Source organism: Pristiophorus japonicus, chromosome 1 (assembly GCF_044704955.1).
Source record: "Pristiophorus japonicus isolate sPriJap1 chromosome 1, sPriJap1.hap1, whole genome shotgun sequence".
NCBI lineage: Eukaryota > Metazoa > Chordata > Chondrichthyes > Pristiophoridae > Pristiophorus > Pristiophorus japonicus.
In genome coordinates this window covers 471,193,326-471,216,906 of record NC_091977.1, presented here as the reverse complement: position 1 = coordinate 471,216,906, position 23,581 = coordinate 471,193,326, and the positions used below count along the sequence as shown (strand labels likewise).

Here is a 23,581-nt window from a genome sequence, read left to right as displayed (position 1 = left end):
GTTTATTTATCATTCAAAATCAGAAAATGCTTTAAACACTCAGTTGGTCAAGTAGCATCTGTCGCAAGAAAAAACAAGGTAGCATTTTGATTGCATCAACTGTGTCAGAATTGACGTTCTGACGAAGAGTTTGCACACTCAAAAAGTTAACTTGTTTGTTTTCACCACAGATGCTGCGTGACCTGCTGAGCGTTTTCAGCGTTTTTCTGTCTTGTTTCAGATTTCCAACATGTAAAATAGTTTTCTTTTTGTTCATATTGCTTGTAGAGCAGTTTCATTCACATTGACAGATGTGATTAAGAGACAAAAGGTCTATAAGCACAGAGGAAAAATAAGGCTGGCTTCATTAAAAAAAAATTCAACTGGTCATTGATCTTATTGTTGTTTGAATTGTTGCTGGTGCAAAACAGCCACTACACTTCTAAAGCACTTGAAACATTCCTAACTTCTATTCTCTACTGCAAACCACCTCCTTAAACCGTTTTCCCGTCTCCTGCACCCTCACCTTGAACAAGTATGAGGAGCTCATGGACTTCTTTGTCACTAAGATTGGGGCCATCCGATGAGCTACCTCTGCCACTTCCCTCTCTTCTCCTAGCCCACTGGGCCAAATTTCCTGCAAGGTTCTCCCCTGCCCTAGCCCTGAACTTGCATCTTTCTCTACTTTCTCTCATCTCCACTCTTGCCCTCTTTGAACTTAGCTTGTTCATGAGACCCACTTCCTGCTCCATGGATCCTATTCCCACTAAACTGCTGACCACCCAACTTCTTTTCCTGGCTCCCAGGAGAATGGTTATCGTTCAAGTACTGTACCCTTTTCTTTTCAATCTGCCATCATCGCCACTCTCCTCAGAAAACCAACCCTCGACTCCTCCACCCTCACAAACCACCGCCCCATCTCCAACCTCCCTTTTCTTTCCAAAGTCCTTGAACGTGTTGTCGCCTCCCAAATCCTTGCCCACCTTTCCTGGAACTCCACGTTTGAATCTCCCCAATCAGGTTTCTGCCCCTGCCACAGTACCAAAACGACTGTCACAAATAGCATCCTATGTGACTGATAAAGGTAAACTATTCCTCCTCATCCTTCTCAGCCTATATGCAGCCTTTGACCACATGATCCTCCTCCAATGCCTCTCCACCGTTGTCCAGCTGGGTGAGACTGCACTCCTCTGGTTCCATTCTTAATTATCAAATCGTAGCCAGGGAATCATGTGCAATGGCTTCTCTTGCCACTCCCACATAGTTACCTCTGGTGTCCCCCAAGGATCTATCCTTGGCCCCTCCTATTTCTCATCTTGCCTCAGCTCATCTGCTGCTGAAACTCTCATCCATCCATTTGTTACCTCTAGACTTGACTATTTCAATACACTACTGGCTGGCCTCCCACGTTCTACCCTACGTAAACTTGGGTCATCCAAAACTCGGCTGCCAGAGTCATAACTCGCACCAAGTCCCATTCACTCATCACCCCTGTGCTCGCTGACCTCCATTGGCTCCCAGTTAAGCAACACCTCAATTTTAAATTGCTCTATGGCTTCGCCGTTCTTCATCTCTAATCTTCTCCAGCCCCACAACCCTGCGAGAGGATCAGCGCTTCTCTGATTCTGGCCTCTTGCGCATTCCTGATTTTAATCGCTCAAATATTGGTGGCCGTGCCTTCAGCTGCCAAGGCCCTAAGCTCTGGAATTCCCTCCTTAAACCTCTCCACCTCTCGTTTCTCTTCGACTCTCCTGAAAATCTACCCCTTTGACCAATGCTTTTGGTCATCTGCCCCAATATCTCCTTATATGGGTCGGTGTCAAATTTTGTTTTATAACACTCCTGTGAAGTGCCTTGGAACTGTTTTTTTAAAAACGTTGAAGGCACTATAAATACAAGTTGTTAGTGGACAAGTAGTGGGCAAGTACAGCAACTTCATGTCCTTACATGGATTTCAACGCTGAGTGTATCGGCGAGGTATCAGTGGAGCGGAGCTTGTGGAGCAAGGTCATTCGGACACGAACTTCTGGATTTCCCATTTAATTACAGATGTAAGGATTCCGCAAGTTGTCACCGTTATGGAGTATTTGATTTACTCCATAACGGTGAACTCAGACTTGCAAACTCTGGGCCTTGTATCCAATAAGGTTATTCAAGTACTGAAAGGCGAATGGGTAAAAATGTCTTTGGCCCGGATTTTCTTACAAGGCTCAGAGTTTGCATGTTTTAGTTCATTTGGGACTTACCCCAGGTGTTGAGCCTGCTCATGAAATGCAGAGTCTTTTTCAGCTCACAAATAAGACTGAGTGTTTGGAATCAGATAACTTTGGGTTTACAAAGTATAGTATGGATAGGAGTGGACTTTCCCTCATGCCTGACCAACCTTATTACATTATTTGAAGTAACAGAAAGAGTAGACACGGGTAATGCAGTGGATGTGATTTACGTGGAATTTCAAAAGGCCTTTGATAAGATACCATATAGTAGATTCATGACGAAGATCAGAGCATGTGGAGTCAGGGGACAGTAAGCAGAATGGATAGCAATCAAGCTACAAAAAATCTCTGTAGGGATTATAGGTAGTTACGCAGACTGGCAGACGGTGGGAAGTGGTGTTCCAGAGATGTGCTAGGTCTACTGTTGTTCAGCATTACATAAATGATTTAGATTCAAGAATCAGAAGTACTACGAATCGAATACAGCTGTCCGAAAACTGGACATTTTTGAGGCGGCCAAGATGGCGACATCGGGATGCGCTGGACGAGGAAACCGGTCAAAACCGGTAAAGTAAACGCAGTGCCGGGGACCAGGGGCGGCGGGAATCGGAGGATTGGCAGCTGGCGACGAGCGCCAACAGAGGTCTGAAGTCCTGAAAATTCCGAAAAATGGCACCATCTTGGTCCCGAGGCTGCCGGATTCCAGACGATGTACCTGTATATCAAAATTTGAGAATGACACCAAATTGGGGGTATAGTTAAATTGAGGAGGACTGTGTCAAAATACAAGACGATGTTAAGAATCTTGCAGAATGGACATGTAAATGGCAAATTCATTTCAATATAGCGAAGGGTGAGGTGGTGCATCTTGGTAGGACTAAGGGTCCACCTACTCCTTGGAAAATCAGTATCCAAATGGGATGGAGGCACAAAGGGATCTAGGGGTACAGATACAAACATTAAAAGTATCAGCACCTTAACAAAGCCATACAAAGTGCAAACAAAACACTGGGGCTCATTTCTCAAGAATCGAATTCAAAAGCAGAGAAGTTATGAGCCTGCACCACCATTCAATAAGATTATGGCTGATCATTCACCTCAGTACCCCTTTCCTGCTTTCTCTCCATACCCCTTGATCCCTTTAGCCGTAAGGGCCATATCTAACACTCTCTTGAAAATATCCAATGAACTGACATCAACAACTCTCTGCGGTAGAGAATTCCACAGGTCAATAACTCTGAGTGAAGAAGTTTCTCCTCATCTCAGTCCTAAATGGCTTACCCCTTATCCTTAGACTGTGTCCCCTGGTTCTGGACTTCCCCAACATCGGGAACATTCTTCCTGCATCTAACCTGTCCAGTCCCATCAGAATTTCATATGTTTTTATGAGAACCCCCCTCATCCTTCTAAACTCCAGTGAATACAGGCCCAGACGATCCAGTCTCTCCTCATATGTCAGTCCTGCCATCCCGGGAATCAGTCTGGTGAACCTTCGCTGCACTCCCTCAATAGCAAGAACGTCCTTCCTCAGATTAGGAGACCAAAACTGAACACAATATTCCAGGTGAGGCCTTACCAAGGCCATGTACAACTGCAGTAAGATCTCCCTGCTCCTATACTCAAATCCCCTAGCTATGAAGGCCAACATACCATTTGCCTTCTTCACAGCCTGCTGTACCTGCATGGAGTGAACATTAAGTGATCCCTGTGTTAAACAGGGAAAGCGACTGTATGCATCAGAACTGCAGCATGCCAACATTGAAATTGAGATTTTAATTGGGATTATTGGTAACTCTGGAATTCACCTTTTGCGGAGCAATTAACGTGCTTCATCAGTTTAAAGCCCAAATCAAGAGACTTATCTATACTGTTTTTTTCCATTGGAACTACAAACAATTCTTCCCTGAAGCATCCCTGAACTTTTTTTTTGTAAATATCTGTTCTATAATTTTTTACTTTGCACCTCCTTTAGTGAATTTAAATTGAGAATATTTCAAAGACTTTTCGATTGAAATATTCAACAATGCCATACAACCTAGGTCAGTTACAAGACAGAACATCCACCAGATTAAATCCCCATTGGGAAAATCAGAAAAGCTGACCAGCTGCTTCTATCTACTGTACATAGTTTAATGTAGCTGGGAAGGGAGATTGTAGATGGATGGGGCAGGGGAAATTGCAAGCAAAAGATAGGAGGAATCTAAAAGAAACATCTTTAGAAATGAGAAAGGGGAAGTTCGGACAAATGAGCAGATATGGTACTAACATTTCACAATATTAAACAGTTGACAGTTAACAAAATAACTGGTCACTAATTGCATTTCATTACACTTCCTTTTCAGTCAGGTCACTCAGTACTCCAAGTGTTTGAACCACACATTGACATCATTGGAATCAGCTGAAAGCACAATAAATCACAACACTGTCTAAAGTAGTGACCTAATATAAGTGCAAATATAGTGGAGTGCTAAAAAAAAATTTCCAATTTTCTTTTCATTTTTGAAGAGTTTGTCTTGTGTAGATTATATATTTAAGTTTGCCATTTTAAAAAGGAATCAAATAAATAACCAATCCCTTCCCAAAAGACAGGAGAATCTGCAAAAATTCACATTCCATTTTCTCCATTCATTCATTCATTCATTCATTCATTCAACAGATTATAAAATGTCCCAGTAAATGCATACACCTACTATCCTATTTACACTAAAAACAGGTCAATGGGGATAATTTACTGTGCAACATGCTTTACCAGATGTGGAAACACTACTGGGAAATTTTAATTAAACATGTTGCAGGTTATATTTGAATCAATGCAATTTACAATTGCTTTAAAATACACGCACTGCAATATATGGGCCTTTCTAGTCTTTATTACAGAATTTCAGCCCTAGTCATAAATCTAAATGTTAAACTGATGTACTGTTCTGTTTTAAATTTGCTTGGTTTTATCCTCCATTACTAATATCTCAGAAATCTGACCCAGCGATGCAAGGAGGGACCTTACTATCCTACACAAAACAAATGTAAATATTTTCTTGATGAGCATTGTTTCCAGTCATCGAGATAAATTTAACTTTAGAAATGCTGCCCAACATGTTCTGCCAGAGAACAGTCTTTGGCTTGTCAAAAGGCTGCAATCATCATCTAAATAAAGTTCCTGCAATATAGGCATTTCATGAATGTTCTGCTGAGGGAGATTTCAAATCCAAACGGAGTACTTTGCACTGACAATTCAGTCCCTGTACAGAACACCTCAGGGAATTCTAGTAATATGGCAACTTGACATCTAGAAGTAGGCATCCTTGAAGTCTATCACTGTCGGCCAATCTCAGCATATTTGAATACAAGGTGCTCAATTCCATCTCTCGAGGAGCAAAATATGGGTCCTCTGATGTCCACAGTCATGCTTTGAATGGGGAATGCTAAGTTTCCCCATCAGTTTCCTGGAAATAAAAAAAAAGTTCCATCTGTTGGGGGCCACCGCCTTGCACAAATAGATACTGCAACGATAAATGCCATTTCCAAAAGACATTACTGGTTATGAATAAGACTAAACCGCGGACTCCACATTCAGAGAAGAGTAATCCCTTGTGGTCAAAAATGCACCACAACTTTCCATTGCACAGCATTCCCATTCAAAAAAGATCAAGTCAAGAGCTCTTTGGTAATGCCAAATAATAGATCGGGATTAGGCCCGCCCAAGACAGGCTGGCGGTCAGGAAGATTTTGGACATGTTTAAAGAAAAGAAACGAAACATGACCTCTGTTGATATGCTAGCAACAAGAATGAAGGGAAGCGAACTAAAGTGCTGAAAAAGTGCTTAAACCCTCTTGATTAAAAATTTCAGATGTACAATGCTATATTACCTAGTTATATAACTAAAGAAAACAAATTCTAAACTGAAGATCAGACACAAGAAAATAGAATGAGCAAATTCATATTATAATATATTATAATATCTGGCAACACTTCAGTAACTCAATTAAATTGGGATGGAGTGGGGGTGGAGGTTGGAAAGAGAATAACATGGTAAAAATAGTCGGGAGCCAAAAAGGGCAGCAAAGCAACTCATGATTGGAGAAGCACTGAAACTCAAATCTCAGGCCTCTGACACAGGCCTTTGTCTAGTGACGAAAATATTTCTGCAGACATGACCAACACCATGGAAAGAATAGTATTGGTAAGTTTAACCATCTCTAGGTGAATTAATGTGTGTTATAAATTTTACTTTTATAGGTAAGATACTAAGCTGGCTCAAGATATTAAAAAGTGAGGAAAATGTAGATGGTCTAGTCATGATCTTCCAAAACTCTCTTGATTCAGGAACTGTCCCCTCGAATTGGAAAATTACTAGTCAATCCATTATTTAAAGAGGGTAGGAGAGATAAACTAGGAAATTATAGTCCTATTAGTCCAACGTCTGTGTGGGGAAGACAGCGACCGAGCACATATGAACAGATCAGAAAGAGCCAGCATGGATTTATAACAGGCAAGTCATGCCTAACAAACCTAGCTGATTTTTTTTGAGGAGGTATGTAACGTTTTAAATAAGGAAGTGTCTATGGCTGTTATTCTTACGGACTTTCAGAAGCATTTATTAAGGTTCCACGTAAGAGACGTAACAAAAATGAGAGCATATGTAATTGGAGACAATCAATTGATGTGGGGAGGTAATTGGTTAGGAGATAAGAGAGAGAGTAGAGATAAGGGATATGTACACAAATTATCAGGATGTGATGAGTGGTGTCCCACAGGGATCTGTATTGGGGCCTCAGCTTTTCACAATATTTATAAATGACTTAGATGAAGGAAGAGAGATTCGTATATCCAAGTTTATGACAACACCAAGTTAGGTGGCACAGTAAATTAGTGTGAATGGGAGCAGAAAGTTGCAATGGGACAATAATAGTTTAAGTGAGTTGGCAAAACTGTGGTAGATAGAGCTCAATGTGGGGGAAGTGCAAGTTCATCCACTTTGGACCCAAGAAAGATAGAGCAGATAATTTTCTAATTGGTGAAATGTTAGGAACAGATTGAGGTCCAATTACAGAAATCGCTAAAATCTACTGGACAGGTGCGAATGGAATGTTGTTCTTTACCTCAAGGGGCTGAGATACAAAGGAGTGGAGTTATGTCACAGTTATATAAAGCTCTGGTTAAACCCTATTTGGAGCACTGCGTTCATTCTTGGCACAGCACCTCAGGAAGAATTTTTGGCATTGGAGGGGGTGCACTGATTCACCAGATACAGGGTTAAATTATGAGAACAGGTGGCATAGACTAGGCTTTATAACTTACCGAGATATCTGCGTTCCTCCAATTATGGCTTCTTGCGCATCCCCGATTTTAATCATTAATATCCTCTTATGTGACTATCAAAATTTGTTTGATAACGCTCCTGTGAAGTGCCTTAGGATGTTTTACTATGTTAAAGGCATATATAAATGCAAGTTGTTATATTCCCTTGAGTATAGAAGATTAAGGGGCAAGATAATTGAGGTATTTATGATTAAAGGAGTTTACAGGGTAGATAGAGAGAAACTATTTCCTCTGGTGGGGTATCCAGAAAGGGAATAACCTTAAAATTAGAGCTAGGCCATTCACAGGTGCTATCAGAAAGTACTTCACACAAAAGGGTAGTGGAAATCTGGAACTCTCCACCAAAAGCTGTTGAGGCTGGGTGTCAATTGAAAATGTCACAACTGAGTTGGATAGATTTTTGTTAGGCAAGGATATTAGGAGTTATGCAACTAAGGCAGATAGATGGAGTCAAGTTCAGATCAGCCATGATCTAACTGAATATTGGAGCAGGCTCGAGGAGCTAAATTGCCTACTCTTGTTCCCATGTTCCAAAATTACAATGGCTACACCAAACACTTCCATAAAAAATCTTTTCAGTACTTTGACTGGCTGTTTATCTGGTGCTTATTGATTTATGATTCGTAACTGTTCACTAGCTGATAGTGGTGATCATATACAATACAGTAACCAATCACCGTCATTCACTTAACAGAAAGTGGATTCTGATTGTTCAGTGTTATCAATAGGATTTCGTTTTTTTACTAATCATGCTTTGTGTAAAGCATGACATCCTATCAATGCACCTTATATGTAAGAATTTTATGCATACACAAAAGATATAATATTCAATTAAGGTGTTAACACAACTCACCTCAATAATTTTATTGAAAGCATCTGAAATATTGGAAGCCTTATACAGGTACAACGTCTCAAATCCAGCTGTCCAAAAATTGGAATTGTCTGAAAACCAGACATTTTTGAGAAAATCCCATTTGATAATCAGTAAAATAAAATCCGGCATTATTGTTCAAATATCAGCGGGCCGGACTAGTTATCGGCCTCGCCGCTATGTTTTAAATGGCCTTGTCGAATGACCTTCGACTCGGCCCGACCTGACCCACGCCACCATTATTACTTTGTCTGTCTCGGTAGCATATGTTGCTCTTGATTTTCTTGTCCGAAATCCGGAAAAATCCAAAGAATCGACACGATCTCGGTCCTGATGTTGCCAGATTTGAGACGCACCAGTACTTAATTTGAACCCTACTTACACAAACACAAAACTTTGACAGATGATCGATGTTATTTTACAGATTTTTCTGGATCATTTAAAAAACCCCAAAACACAGCACTTTCAAAAAGGTGTAGAGATTTCAGGATAAATGTAGAAAGGTCAAATATTTCCTGATCTAAATACAGGTTTAATTTTCAGTAACGAAGAATACTTCCTGCAAAAAGGACCTACTCAGTACCATCTTTGCAAATGATCTTTGGCAACTGAAGAGGTCATCTGACAAAAATAGAAATGGATAATGCATGTTAAATGTTTAAACAAGACAAGACTCAGCAGAATCGATTAACTTGCATTCTTTACAATGAATACACTTTAGCCACTTAGAAACATAGAAAATAGGTGGAGTAGGTCATTCGGCCCTTCGAGCCTGCACCGCCATTCAATGAGTTCATGGCTGAACATGCAACTTCAGTACCCCATTCCTGCTTTCTCGCCATACCCCTTGATTCCCCCTAGTAGTAAGGACTACATCTAACTCCTTTTTGAATATATTAAGTGAATTGGCCTCAACAGCTTTCTGTGGTAGAGAATTCCACAGGTTCACCACTCTCTGGGTGAAGAAGTTTCTCCTCATCTCGGTCCTAAATGGCTTACCCCTTATCCTTAGACTGTGACCCCTGGTTCTGGACTTCCCCAACATTAATAAGAACGTAAGAACATAAGAATTAGGAACAGGAGTAGGCCATCTAGCCCCTCGAGCCTGCTCCGCCACCCAACAAGATCACGGCTGATCTGGCCGTGGACTCAGCTCCACTTACCCGCCCGCTCCCCATAACCTTAATTCCCTTATTGGTTAAAAATCTATCTATCTGTGATTTGAATACATTCAATGAGCTAGCCTCAACTGCTTCCTTGGGCAGAGAATTCCACAGATTCACAACCCTCTGGGAGAAGAAATTCCTTCTCAACTCGGTTTCAAATTGCCTCCCCCCGTATTTTGAGGCTGTGCCCCCTAGTTCTAGTCTCCCCGACCAGTGGAAACAACTTCTCTGCCTCTATTCTGTCTATCCCCTTCATTATTTTAAATGTTTCTATAAGATCACCCCTCATCCTTCTGAACTCCAATGAGTAAAGACCCAGTCTACTCAATCTATCATCATAAGGTAACCCCCTCATCTCCAGAATCAGCCTAGTGAATCGTCTCTGTACCCCTTCCAAAGCTAGGATATCCTTCCTTAAGTAAGGTGACCAAAACTGCACGCAGTATTCCAGGTGCGGCCTCACCAATACCCAGTACAGATGCAGCAGGACCTCCCTGCTTTTGTACTCCATCCCTCTCGCAATGAAGGCAAACATTCCACTCGCCTTCCTGATTACCTGCTGTACCTGCAAACAAACTTTTTGGGATTCATGCACAAGGACCCCCAGGTCCCTCTGCACCGCAGCATGTTGTAACTTCTCCCCATTCAAATAATATTCCCTTTTACTGTTTTTCCCCCCCCCCTCCACCCCAAGGTGGATGACCTCACATTTTCCGACATTGTATTCCATCTGCCAAACCTTAGCCCATTCGCTTAACCTATCTAAATCTCTTTGCAGTCTCTCTGTGTCCTCCACACAACCCGCTTTCCCACTAATCTTTGTGTCATCTGTAAATTTTGTTACACTACACTGTCCCCTCTTCCAGGTCATCAAGGTATATTCTAAACAGTTGTGGTCCCAGCACCGATCCCTGTGGCACACCACTAACCACCGATTTCCAACCCAAAAAGGACCCATTTATACCGACTCTCTGCTTTGTTAGCCAGACAATTCTCGATCCATGCCAATACATTTCCTCTGACTCCGCGTACCTTTATCTTCTGCAGTAACCTTTTGTGTGGCACCTTATCGAATGGCTTTTGGAAATCTAAATACACCACACATCCATCGGTACACCTCTATCCACCATGCTCGTTATATCCTCAAAGAATTCCAGTAAATTAGTTACACATGATTTCCCTTTCATGATTCCATGCTGCGTCTGCTTGATTGCACTATTCATAGAAACAGAAACATAGAAAATAGGTGCAGGAGTAGGCCATTCGGCCCTTCGAGCCTGCACCGCCATTCAATGAGTTCATGGCTGAACGTGCAACTTCAGTACCCCATTCCTGCTTTCTCACCATACCCCTTGATCCCCCTAGTAGTAAAGACTTCATCTAACTCCTTTTTGAATATATTTAGTGAATTGGCCTCAACAACTTTCTGTGGTAGAGAATTCCACAGGTTCACCACTCTCTGGGTGAAGAAGTTTCTCCTCATCTCGGTCCTAAATGGCTTACCCCTTATCCTTAGACTGTGTCCCCTGGTTCTGGACTTCCCCAACATTGGGAACATTCTTCCTGCATCTAACCTGTCTAACCCCGTCACAATTTTAAACGTTTCTATGAGGTCCCCTCTCATTCTTCTGAACTCCAGTGAATACAAGCCCAGTTGATCCAGTCTTTCTTGATAGGTCAGTCCCGCCATCCCGGGAATCAGTCTGGTGAACCTTCGCTGCGCTCCCTCAATAGCAAGAATGTCCTTCCTCAGGTTAGGAGACCAAAACTGTACACAATACTCCAGGTGTGCCCTCACCAAGGCCCTGTACAACTGTAGCAACACCTCCCTGCCCCTGTACTCAAATCCCCTCGCTATGAAGGCCAACATGCCATTTGCTTTCTTAACCGCCTGCTGTACCTGCATGCCAACCTTCAATGACTGATGTACCATGACACCCAGGTCTCTTTGCACCTCCCCTTTTCCTAATCTGTCACCATTCAGATAATAGTCTGTCTCTCTGTTTTTACCACCAAAGTGGATAACCTCACATTTATCCACATTATACTTCATCTGCCATGCATTTGCCCACTCACCTAACCTATCCAAGTCGCTCTGCAGCCTCATAGCATCCTCCTCGCAGCTCACACTGCCACCCAACTTAGTGTCATCCGCAAATTTGGAGATACTACATTTAATCCCCTCGTCTAAATCATTAATGTACAGTGTAAACAGCTGGGGCCCCAGCACAGAACCTTGCGCTACCCCACTAGTCACTGCCTGCCATTCTGAAAGTCCCCATTTACTCCTACTCTTTGCTTCCTGTCTGACAACCAGTTCTCAATCCATGTCAGCACACTACCCCCAATCCCATGTGCTTTAACTTTGCACATTAATCTCGTGTGGGACCTTGTCGAAAGCCTTCTGAAAGTCCAAATATACCACATCAACTGGTTCTCCCTTGTCCACTCTACTGGAAACATCCTCAAAAAATTCCAGAAGATTTGTCAAGCATGATTTCCCTTTCACAAATCCATGCTGACTTGGACCTATCATATCACCTCTTTCCAAATGCACTGCTATGACATCCTTAATAATTGATTCCATCATTTTACCCACTACCAATGTCAGGCTGACCGGTCTGTAATTCCCTGTTATCTCTCTCCCTCTTTTTAAAAAGTGGGGTTACATTGGCTACCCTCCACTCCATAGGAACTGATCCAGAGTCAATGGAATGTTGGAAAATGACTGTCAATGCATCCACTATTTCCAAGGCCACCTCCTTAAGTACTCTGGGATGCAGTCCATCAGGCCCTGGGGATTTATCGGCCTTCAATCTCATCAATTTCCCCAACACAATTTCCCGACTAATAAGGATTTCCCTCAGTTCCTCCTCCATACTAATCCCTCCAACCCCTTTTATACTCCTATCTAGATGTCCCGCTATTTCTTCCTTAATGATAACTTCAAGCATTTCCCCCACTACAGATGTTAAACTAACAGGCCTATAGTTACCTGCCTTTTGTATGCCCCCTTTTTTTTTTTTTAAACAGAGGCATTACATTAGCTGCTTTCCAATCCGATTGCACCTCCCCAGAGTCCAGAGAATTTTGGTAGATTATAACGAATGCATCTGCTATAACTTCCACCATCTCTTTTAATACCCTGGGATGCATTTCATCAGGACCAGGGGACTTGTCTACCTTGAGTCCCATTAGCTTGTCCAGCACTATCTCCCTAGTGATAGTGATTGTCTCAAGGTCCTCCCTTCCCACATTCCCGTGACCAGCAATTTTTGGCATGGTTTTTGTGTCTTCCACTGTGAAGACCGAAGCAAAATAATTGTATACGGTCTCAGCCATTTCCACATTTCCCATTATTAAATCCCCCTTCTCATCTTCTAAGGGACCAACATTTACTTGAGTCACTCTTTTCCATTTTATATATCTGTAAAAGCTTTTACTATCTGTTTTTATGTTTTGCGCAAGTTTACTTTCGTAATCTATCTTCCCCTTCTTTATTGCTTTCTTAGTCATTCTTTGCTGTCGTTTAAAATTTTCCCAATCTTCTAGTTTCCCACTAACCTTGGTCACCTTATACGCATTGGTGTTTAATTTGATACTCTCCTTTATTTCCTTGGTTATCCACGGCTGGTTATCCCTTCTCTCACCGTCCTTTTTCACTGGAATACATTTTTGTTGAGCACGATGAAAGAGCTCCTTAAAAGTCCTCCATTGTTCCTCAATTGTGTCACCGTTTAGTCTGTGTTGCCAGTCTACTTTAGCTAACTCTGCCCTCATCCCACTGTAGTCCCCTTTGTTTAAGCATAGTACGCTCCTTTGAGACACTACTTCCTCACCCTCAATCTGTATTACAAATTCAATCATACTGTGATCACTCATTCCGAGAGGATCTCTTACTAGGAGTATTTATTATTTGTGTCTCATTACACAGGACCAGATCTAAGATAGCTTGCTCCCTTGTATGTTCTGTAACATACTGTTCTAAGAAACAATCCCGTATGCATTTTATGAATTCCTCCTCAAGGCTACCCAGTGAGATTTGATTTGACCAATCGATATGTAGGTTAAAATCCCCCATGATTACTGCCGTTCCTTTTTCACATGCCTCCATTATTCCCTTGATTATTGTCCGCCCCACCGTGAAGTTATTATTTGGGGGTCTATAAACTACGCCCACCAGTGACTTTTTGCCCTTACTATCTCTAATCTCCACCCACAATGATTCAACATTTTGTTCATTAGAGCCAATATCGTCTCTCACAACTGCTCTGATATCATCCTTTATTAACAGAGCTACCCCACCTCCTTTCCCTTCTTGTCTATCTTTCCGAATTGTCAGATACCCCTGTATGTCTAATTCCCAGTTTTGGCCTCCCTGCAACCACGTTTCTGTAATGGCCACGAAATCATACCCATTTGTAATGATTTGTGCCGTCAACGCATTTACTTTATTTCAAATGCTGCGTGCGTTTCGGTAGAGTGTTTTAATACTAGTTTTTAAACCATGATTTTTAGTTTTGACCCCTCCTGCAGCCCCTTTACATTCATACATATTGTCCCTTCCTATCACCTTGTAGTTTACACTTACCCCAGTGCTACTCTGCTCTGTTGCCTCCTGCCTTTTGCATTCTTTCTTGGGGTTCTGTTCATCTGAGCTCTCACCCACTCTAACTAGCTCAGAGCCCTCTCCTGGGTTCCCATCCCCCTGCCAAGCTAGTTTAAAGCCCTCCCAACCGTGCCATCAAAACCACCCGCGAGAACATTGGTCCCGTCTCTGTTGAGGTGTAACCTGTCCGACTTGTACTGGTCCCACCTTCCCCAGAAGCGGTCCCAATTGTTCAGGAAACTAAAGCCCTCCTTCCTACACCAACGGGAGAGTGGAGAGCACCAGTTCCAACTGTCGCAGGACGGAAGAGTGGAGAGCACCAGCTCCAACTGTCACAGGACGGGAGAGTGGAGAGCACCAGTTTCAACTGTCACAGGACGGAAGAGTGGAGAGCACCAGTTCCAAATGTCACAGGGCGGAAGAGTGGAGAGCACCAGCTCCAATTGTCGCAGGAGAGAGTGGAGAGCACCAGTTCCAACTGTCGCAGGAGAGAGTGGAGAGCACCAGTTCCAACTGTCGCAGGAGAGAGTGGAGAGCACCAGTTCCAACTGTCGCAGGAGAGAGTGGAGAGCACCAGTTCCAACTGTCGCAGGAGAGAGTGGAGAGCACCAGTTCCAACTGTCGCAGGAGAGAGTGGAGAGCACCAGTTCCCACTGTCGCAGGATGGAGAGTGGAGAGCACCAGCTCCAACTGTCACAGGACGGGAGAGTGGAGAGCACCAGTTTCAACTGTCACAGGACGGAAGAGTGGAGAGCACCAGTTCCAAATGTCACAGGGCGGAAGAGTGGAGAGCACCAGCTCCAACTGTCACAAGAGAGAGGAGGAGAGAGAGAGAGAGAGAGAGAGAGAGAGAGAGAGAGAGAATGCAATGTTCATTGGAGCAATTCCCTATTTGTTGAAAAAGCTACAGTGAACTTAAAAATGTGTTTTGAATGCAACATATATGGAAACAATGTTCTGATGAAAGGTCATCGACCGGAAATGTTAATTTTTGCTTCTGTACCTTCGGCTGCCGTCGAGCCACTGACGCCGCCCCTAAAGCGTGGCCGAATACTATATATGGAGACAAAGTGGTACTGGATTGGCATCAATACAGTTCTGAAATAAAGAGAGAACTTATAGCTCCAACAGGTTGTTTTGTCGAGATCAAAATTAATGGTGTCTCAAGTGGATCTGGGCATCACAGTGGTCCAAATTTTAAGTTAATGAATCAGAGCAGCACAAAATCATCAGTTGACAAAATTGGCCAAATTTTGCTGGAGTAGAACATCTAAAAGGTGTCTGTCGTTAGTTAGACTAGCCCTTACTCGTTTAGGTTTTTTAATTTTTTGCAACCATGGCAAGTTTAGTTCGTATCTACTGTGCCAATGCAGCAATATCATGCCTTTCAATGGTGAGGCAACAGTTAGATGCCATTTTGGCAAAAGCTAACGGCAGAGTAGCAACTTTTGGGTTTGAGTTTAACTGCACATCTGCCCCTCGCCTGAAGTTGCTGTACAATCTGCGCATAAATAATGGCAAGCACCTTTAGCCTCAGCATTTTGATAGAAAATTCTGGGCCATTATATTCTCAATCATGGCAAATTTGCATTAGCTACTCATATGCAACAATGAAACCTTTGCAGTTTAGGAACATGTGGTCAAGAAGTTATTATAGATTAAGACTGACCATATATTTCAGCACTATTTAGACAAGCAAGAAAAAGAAAAGAAAAAAGAGGAAAGAGCAAAAGAAAAAATTACTTGCATTTTATGGCCCCAAGTTTCGTCCCGTGGCGAAAACGGCGCACCTCCGAGCTGGGCGCCTGTTTTTCGCGCCGAAAACTGCGCCTCAAAAAAAGTCCGATATTCTCGAGCTCCTTGCTCGATGTCTGCTTGGCGCGGCGCACACTTCGCAGCAGGGGGCGGAGCCTAACACTCGCGGCGATTTTCTAAGTAGCAGGTGGCGGGTACAATTTAAATTAGCCTTCGTGGTGCCGGCAACCCTGCGCGTGCGCGTTGGAGCGTGCACGCACGCGCAGTCTCACACAAACATTGGCACTCGCCCATTTTTTAAAATACTGCAGAAAAAGTGAAGATTTGTTTCTTGGACCCCTGCAAAGGCTTGTAATTTAATTTTTTTTGATATTTGTGTGTGAGGGAGTGCTTTTAGCAGCACTGCTGAATAAATCACCTGCTGAAATCAGTGAGTTCAGCTTTTCACTGCTAAACTTGCAGAACCGGTGCTACATTGGTGCATACAAATTAAGGACTGTGTGTTTGGAGAAATAAGAGTGCCAATTCAACTTTGCAATGGATCAACGTCCACCAAGAACAAAGATGGCAAACCATTGCATAATACGTGCTGACGACCATGCAGCACCCATTCTGCAAATTTAAATATAAAACTGTCGATGTGGCTGCCTCTCCCTGTCCAAATGGCCACAGTCCCCCTCACAGCTCGAAGGCTGCTGCTGTATCTTCGGCTGCCGTCGAGCCACTGACGCCGCCCCTAAAGCGTGGCCGAATGGCCTCAAGCACCATAAAGAGCTGCGTGTGTCAGGTGTTGATTCTTCGGCTGCCGGCCAGCCACTGACGCCGCTGATATCCTATGGCCGAATGGCCTCACGTCGTTCCGCTGATGATTCTTCGGCTGCCGGCCAGCCGCTGATATCTCATGGCCGAATGGCCTCTGGTCCGTCCGGTGCTGCTTCTTCGCGGCCAGCCACGAAGAGAATGAAGGCCTGCCTCAAGCACTGCAGCTCAGCTCGAAGCTTGCTGCCGCTGCCGTCGAGACACTGACGACACACCCCTGCCTGTCTCCAACATGAAAGGCCTGCCTGAAGCACAGCAGCTCGAAGGCTGATGCTATTTCACACAGGTAGGAACATGGTTTATTTAATCTTTTCTTTGCTTATAAATTTTTATTCAGATTGGATTTATTTGTATAATATTTGTAGAATTATAACTAAGGATTGATAGGAGAATTTAATGACTTCCCTTCCCCCCCACCTCGTTCCCTACGCCTAATTTGTAACCTACGCCTGATTTTCTAAAGTGTAGACAAGGTTTTTTCGAGCGTACAAAAATCTTCACTTGCTCCATTCTAAGTTAGTTTGGAGTAAGTTTTCACTCACGAAACTTTGAAATCAGGCGTAAGTGGCCGGACACGCCCCCTTTTGAAAAATAAATTCTGTTCCAAAGTGAAACTGTTCGAACTGACTAGAACTGGAGCAAACTAAATGACGAGAATTCCGATTTCTAAGATACTCCGTTCTACACCAGTTGCTCCTAAAAATCAGGAGCAAATCATGTGGAAACTTGGGGCCATAGAGTGTCTTTCACCACCTCCAGAAATCCCAAAGCACTTTACAGCTTATTAAGTACGTTTGGAAGTGTAGCCACTGTTGTAATGCAGGAAACATGGCAGCCAGTTTGCACACAGCAAGTTCCTATCAGCAGCAATGTAATAATGATCAGAAAATCTGTTTAGTGATGTTGGTTGAATAAATATTGACTCTCCTGTTCTCCGAAATAGTGCCATGAGATTTTGTACGTCCACCTGAGAAGGTAGATGGGGCCTCAGTTTAACGTCTCATCTGAAAGATGGCATTTCCAACAGTGTAGCACTCACTCAGTGCTGCACTGGAGTGTCAGCCTAGATTGTGCGCTCAAGTATCTTGGGCTCAAATTTCCCCAACCCCTTTTTTCGGCACACTCTCCCGAGATGCACGACTTTGTGCGCTGGACCGGCGCCGAAAAACACACACACAATTCTGGCAGCTCTGCTGTGTCCCCTGGGTCCTGACACGGCGTTCCGCGTGGAATGGGGGGGGCTGAGCTACAGCCCTGCGCCAAAAACAGTGCCGACAGCTGCGCGCATACGCAGTAGAATGGTCACGCATGCGCAGTAGCTCCTTCCCATGATTGTGATGATGCAAGAAACAGGTTGGTGCGACTGAATTTTGATCGGGGCGAGAGGTTGGTCGACTTTGGCTGCAGTCTATTGGTTTGGACCGAGGATAGCTTGTCGTGCAGCGCTGGGCTGGCTTTGCGTTTGTTTGGTTGGGTGGCGGTTTGCCAAAGAGTCTCTGCAATGCTGTGTTGCGCTGGACCTTTGTGTCCTTCCACACGTGGCCCGCTTGGCTCAAGCACACTTGCTGACCGCTGAGCGTGCGCCTAAGTCAGTCCCCGTACGTCTTGTCGCCGTTGCTGTTGCCTGCTTTTATCCTCCGACACTCCATGCTGCCCAGCCACTGCTTCTATCTCTCTCGCTCCGACGTCGCCTGTTCCTCTGCCACTCTCTCTCTCTCTCTCTGAATCGGGACTCCAGGATTGTGAGAGCCGAGCCCGGGCTCCAGCACACTCGTGTACCCACCGCCCCTGTCTGTCCGCCTGTACTAGCCCGCCCGGGTTTGGTCTGGAGGACAGCGGTGTACGTGTTGTGCTGGAGATGCCGGCCGGTGCCGACAAAATACCTTTCTACCTACGACCCCAGGGCTGAACTCAGGCATGTTGGCCGATCTCCGAACTCCTTTCGGGGCTAAATGGAGTCGTCTGCCGTGCCTCACGCGAGGGAGCCGAAGCCCCATGCCTCTGCCAGGTTTCAAGCTGCCGTTTTCAAAGCCCGACCAAAAACCCCAAAAATGGGCAAAAAGGGAAAAAAAAGGGTTGAAAGTCGGTGGGGCAGCAGCAGCTTTCTCCCACACCAATCCCAGGCCGAAGGGACTCCCGCACAGCCAGCCGCTGCCGAGTTTAATTGAAGGTAGGATTTACTTCAGTTATTTATTAGTTCATTTAATTATTTACTTCAGTTCTTTATTTTTTATTGAAGCTTATTACTTTTTGTGCTTGGTTTGGTGCTTGGTGGTGCTTTAAATGTAGTTACTTGCGCCGATTCCTTAACTCTAGGTAAGGTTTTTCTGTGCAGACAGAAGTGGCAACATACGCTGGCCTAAGTTAGTTTGGAGCAACTATTTGCTGGCCAAACTCGCTTAAATGGCCAAAACAGGCGTAAGTGGCTGGGAACGCCCCCTTTTGAAAAAAAAACTAAACCAAAAAAAAACCTAACTAACTCACTTACACTGCCGCAAATTAATGGTCAGAATTGCAACTAAAAAAATACTCCAGAAAAATCAAATTGCTCCAAAAAAAAACAGAGCAACTCCTGGGGAAATTTGGGCCCAAGTGGGACCTGAACCCACAACCTTCTGACACGGAGGAGAGAACGTTACCATTGAGCCAGGGGTGACATGATTCACAGTTACATAAATGCAGCAGATTGGCTGTAAACAAGGCTCAAGAATATTACATACAACACAGTAACAGAACAATCATTTCTCAGTTCCTACATAGTAGCCTTGTATGAGAAGATGCGTTTTCTCCCCCTCCATTCTCACACTAACAATACTTCAATTATACGCAGACTAACTAATATTGTTTAAAAATGTGTTTACACTTTCTCCCAAATCACTTAAAACTGTGAAAAGTACTTTGCTGGCTTGAGAGCTCAGCCTGCCTAATGACAAAAAAGAATGGTTAACGGCATTGCTGCCTCCTGAAAAGTCTCAGCATACCACCTTCTGTAATCATTCTTGGCTCCTCCCGTGACACTAGCACCATTTCATTTATATCAGTGTTACAAAATCTAGGTTGAGGTGGGCAATAATGCTGCAATATAAAATGCGCTCAGTGAGAAAAGTATATTTAACAGTGTAACACTAGGAAATCAGTAAAGAGTAATAAAAAGGATGTCAACTTTTCATGATATATCCACTTGAACTCTTAAAAAAGACCCAGCAACACAATTATGGATTTTTTCCTTTCAAACCTGGGTTATGTCTGAAGACAGCATTTTGAGCTATATTACACAGGGAATGGTTGCAAATTCATTTCTTGTCGTGATGGGAGAAATGAGAGATTAATTAAAAACACAATTAAAACATTTTGGCACAAGTTTGAAATTCATACAAAAGATCAGAAGCAGGATACAATTTTAAAAGCTAATAAATTTTAAAAGGCAGATAACTTGGGATCAAAAACAGTGTGCATTTATCAGAGGGAGATGAGAAACTGGTATGTCCTGATTTTCTCCAAATTGAAGAATCAGCTGGGTTGGGAAGATTGCTTTACTGCATAAAATGCAAGAGAATGAGCCACCCTGTTGATGTATATTTAACTGTGTAACTAGGTATTTATTTGCAACTCTCCCACAGAGCATGAAATTGATTTAGTATTTTTTACTAAAGGGAATTAGCTACTCTGCTATACATACACACAAAATGTTTTATTTGTGAAAAAAATTGATTCCGCCATAGCTGGAGTATTGCATGCAGTTCTGGGCACCACAATAGAGAAATAATATAAAGCCATGAAATGAGTACAGCAAAGAAAGATTCACTTCAATACTAGTGATTAGAAGTTTTTCATTGGAACAGTGGAGGTCCTCCGTCCTTGCAAACTACCGCCCCATCTCCAACTTCCCTTTCCTCTCCCAAGTCCTTGAACACGTTGTCGCCTCCCAAATCCATACCAATCTTTCCCGCAATTCCATGTCTGAATCCCTCCAATCTAGTTTCTGCACCTGCCACAGTACCAAAACGGTACTCAAAGTCACAAATTACATTCTTTGTGACTGTTGACAAAGGCAAGCTATCCCTCCTCGTCCTTCTTGACTTGCCTGCAGCCTTTGACAAGGTTGACCACTATCCTTCTCAAACGCCTCTCCACCGTCGTCCAGCTGGGTGGGACTACACTCACCTGGTTCCATTCTTATCTATCTCATTGTAGCCAGAGAATCACCTGCAACGGCTTCTCTCGTTACTTCTGGTGTCCCCCAAGAATCTATCCTTGGCCCTCTCCTATTACTCATCTACATGTTGCCACTTGGCGACATCATCTGAAAACACAGCGTCAGTTTCCACTTGTAAGCGGATTATACCCAGCTCGAACTCACTACCACTTCTCAAAATCCCTCCACAGTCTCGAAATTGTCAGACTGCTTGTCCGACATCCAGTTCTGGATGAGCAGAAATTTTCTCCAATTGAATATTGGGAAGACGAAAATTATCATCGGTCCCCACCACAAACTACGTTCCCTAGCCACTGACTCCATCCCTCTCTCCAACTTTTGTCGGAGACTGAACCAGACTGTTCTCAACCTTGGTGCCATATTTGACCCCGAAATGAGCTATCAACCACATATCCACAGCATAGCTAAGATCGCCTAAGATCGTAACATCGCCAGTCTCCACCATTGCCTCAGCTCATCCGCTGCTGAAGCCCTCATCCATGCCGTTATTACCTCTACACTTGACTATCCACAACTACTCCTGGCTGTCCTCCCACATTCTATTGTGACCCCAGCTATTTACAATATACATTAATGATTTAGGTGAAGGAATTGAGTGTAATATCTCCAAGTTTGCAGATGACACTAAACTGGGTGGCGTTGTGAGCTGCGAGGTGGAAGCTAACAGCTGCAGGGTGACTTGGACAGGTTAGGTGAGTGGGCAAATGCATGGCAGATGTAGTATAATGTGGATAAATGTGAGGTTCACGAAGGTAGATTATCTGAATGGCGGCAGATTAGGAAAAGGGGAGGTGCAACGAGACCTGGGTGTCATGGTACATCAGTCATTGAAAGATGGCATGCAGGTACAGCAGGCGGTGAAGAAGGAAATGGTATGTTGGCCTTCATAGCTAGGGGTTTTGAGAATAGGAGCAGGGAGGTCTTACTGCAGTTGTACAGGGCCTTGCTGAGGCCTCATCTAGAATATTGTGTTCAGTTTTGGTCTCCTAATCTGAGGAAGGACGTTCTTACTATAGAGGGAGTGCAGCGAAGGTTCACCAGACTGATTCCCGGGATGGCAGGTCTGACATATGAGGAGAGACTGGATTGACTGGGCCTTTTATTCACTGGAGTTTAGAAGGATGAGGGGACCTCATAGAAACATATAGAATTCTGATGCGACAGGACAGGTTAGATGCAGGAAGAATGTTCCCGATGTTGGGGAAGTCCAGAACCAGGGAATAGTCTTAGGATAAGGGGTAGGCCCTTTAGGACTGAGATGAGGAGAAACTTCTTCACTCAGAGTTGTTAACCTATGGAATTCCCTGCCGCAGAGAGTTGTTCATGCCAGTTCATTGGATATAGTCAAGAGGGAATTAGATATGGCCCTTACGGCCAAGGGGATCAATGGGTATGGAGAGAAAGCAGGAAAGGGGTACTGAGGGAATGATCAGCCATGATCTTATTGAATGGTGGTGCAGGCTTGAAGGGCCGAATGGCCTACTCCTGCACCTATTTTCTATGTTTCTATCCTACTCGGCTGCCCATGTCCTAACACACACCAAGTTCCGCTCACCCATCGCCCCCGTGCTCACTGACCTGCATTGGCTCCCACTTAAGCAATGCCTCAATTTCAAAATTCTCATCCTTGTTTTCAAATCCCTCCATGGCCTCGTCCTTCCCTATCTCTAATCTTCTCCAGCCCCACAAGCCCCGCCCCCCCCCCAAGATGTCCGCGCTACTCTAATTTGGCTCTCTGGAGCATCCCCGATTATAATCACTCGACCATTGGTGGCCGTGACTTCTGTTGCCTTGGCACCAAGCTCTAGAATTAAAACTTACCTCCGACAACCTTTTGGTCACCTGCCCTGATTTCTCCATGTGGTTCGGTGTCAAATTTTAAAATCTCATCATACTCCTGTGAAGCACCTTGGGACTTTTCACTACGTTAAAGACGCTGTATAAATACAAGTAGTTGTTATTGTTGTTGAGAGAGATCTATTAAGGTTCCAAAACTATGAGGATTTGAGACGTTAACAGTGAAAGATTGTTTTTACTGGTTTGAGGTAAAAGGAAAAAACTGTTTCCATTTTAGTTTATCACTAGAAAATGAAGGGAAAAGTCTCAGAAAAGATTTCCCCCACCATCCCACACAGAGGACCATCAGAACACAAAATACTGAGGCTTTTAAAAGGGAATTAGATCGTCATTAGAAGAGGAATTAGAGCATTTGGAAAGTAAATACAAAAGGAAAAATGGAAAGAAACAGAGGATACAAGAACATAGGAAATGGAAGCAGCAGCAGGCCGTACAGCCCTTCGAGTCTGCTCGACCAATCAGATCATGGCTAATCTTCTACTTCAACTCCACCTTCCCGCACTATTCCCCATATCCCTCGATTCCCTTAATATCCAAAAATGTATTGATCTCTGTCTTAAAGGGCAGGAATAAAAACAGAACAGTGGAAACAGTTTAATCAGTATCTGCAAAGAAGGCAGGTTATTATTACAAGTGTATACAAAATTACAATGGACCACTTGGTTCATCCAGCCAGAAAAATCCTACAGTTCCCACGTATCCCAACTGCAGCATGTAATTGTTTCTTAAACAATTCCAAGGTTTTCATCCACTATTCTTTCTTGAAGTTCAAT

The 23,581-nt window shown here is 43.6% G+C and overlaps 1 protein-coding gene across 4 annotated transcripts in view; it reads right to left on the bottom strand.

The window, feature by feature from the left end:
- plekhf2 (pleckstrin homology domain containing, family F (with FYVE domain) member 2) overlaps nt 1-23,581 on the bottom strand; it is a 59,158-nt gene that overhangs the window by 14,403 nt on the left and 21,174 nt on the right. The window contains exons 1-2 of one of the 4 annotated variants that reach the window (XM_070894451.1): nt 22,773-22,842; nt 5,425-5,638 (exon numbers count right to left, since the gene is read on the bottom strand). The exons of 2 other annotated variants lie outside the window; for them this stretch is intronic. The gene's annotated coding sequence lies outside the window, so the exon portion shown is untranslated. Of the gene's footprint in view, nt 1-5,424; nt 5,639-22,772; nt 22,843-23,581 lie in introns of those variants that run through there. One more of the 4 variants, XM_070894443.1, reaches the window with a different exon arrangement.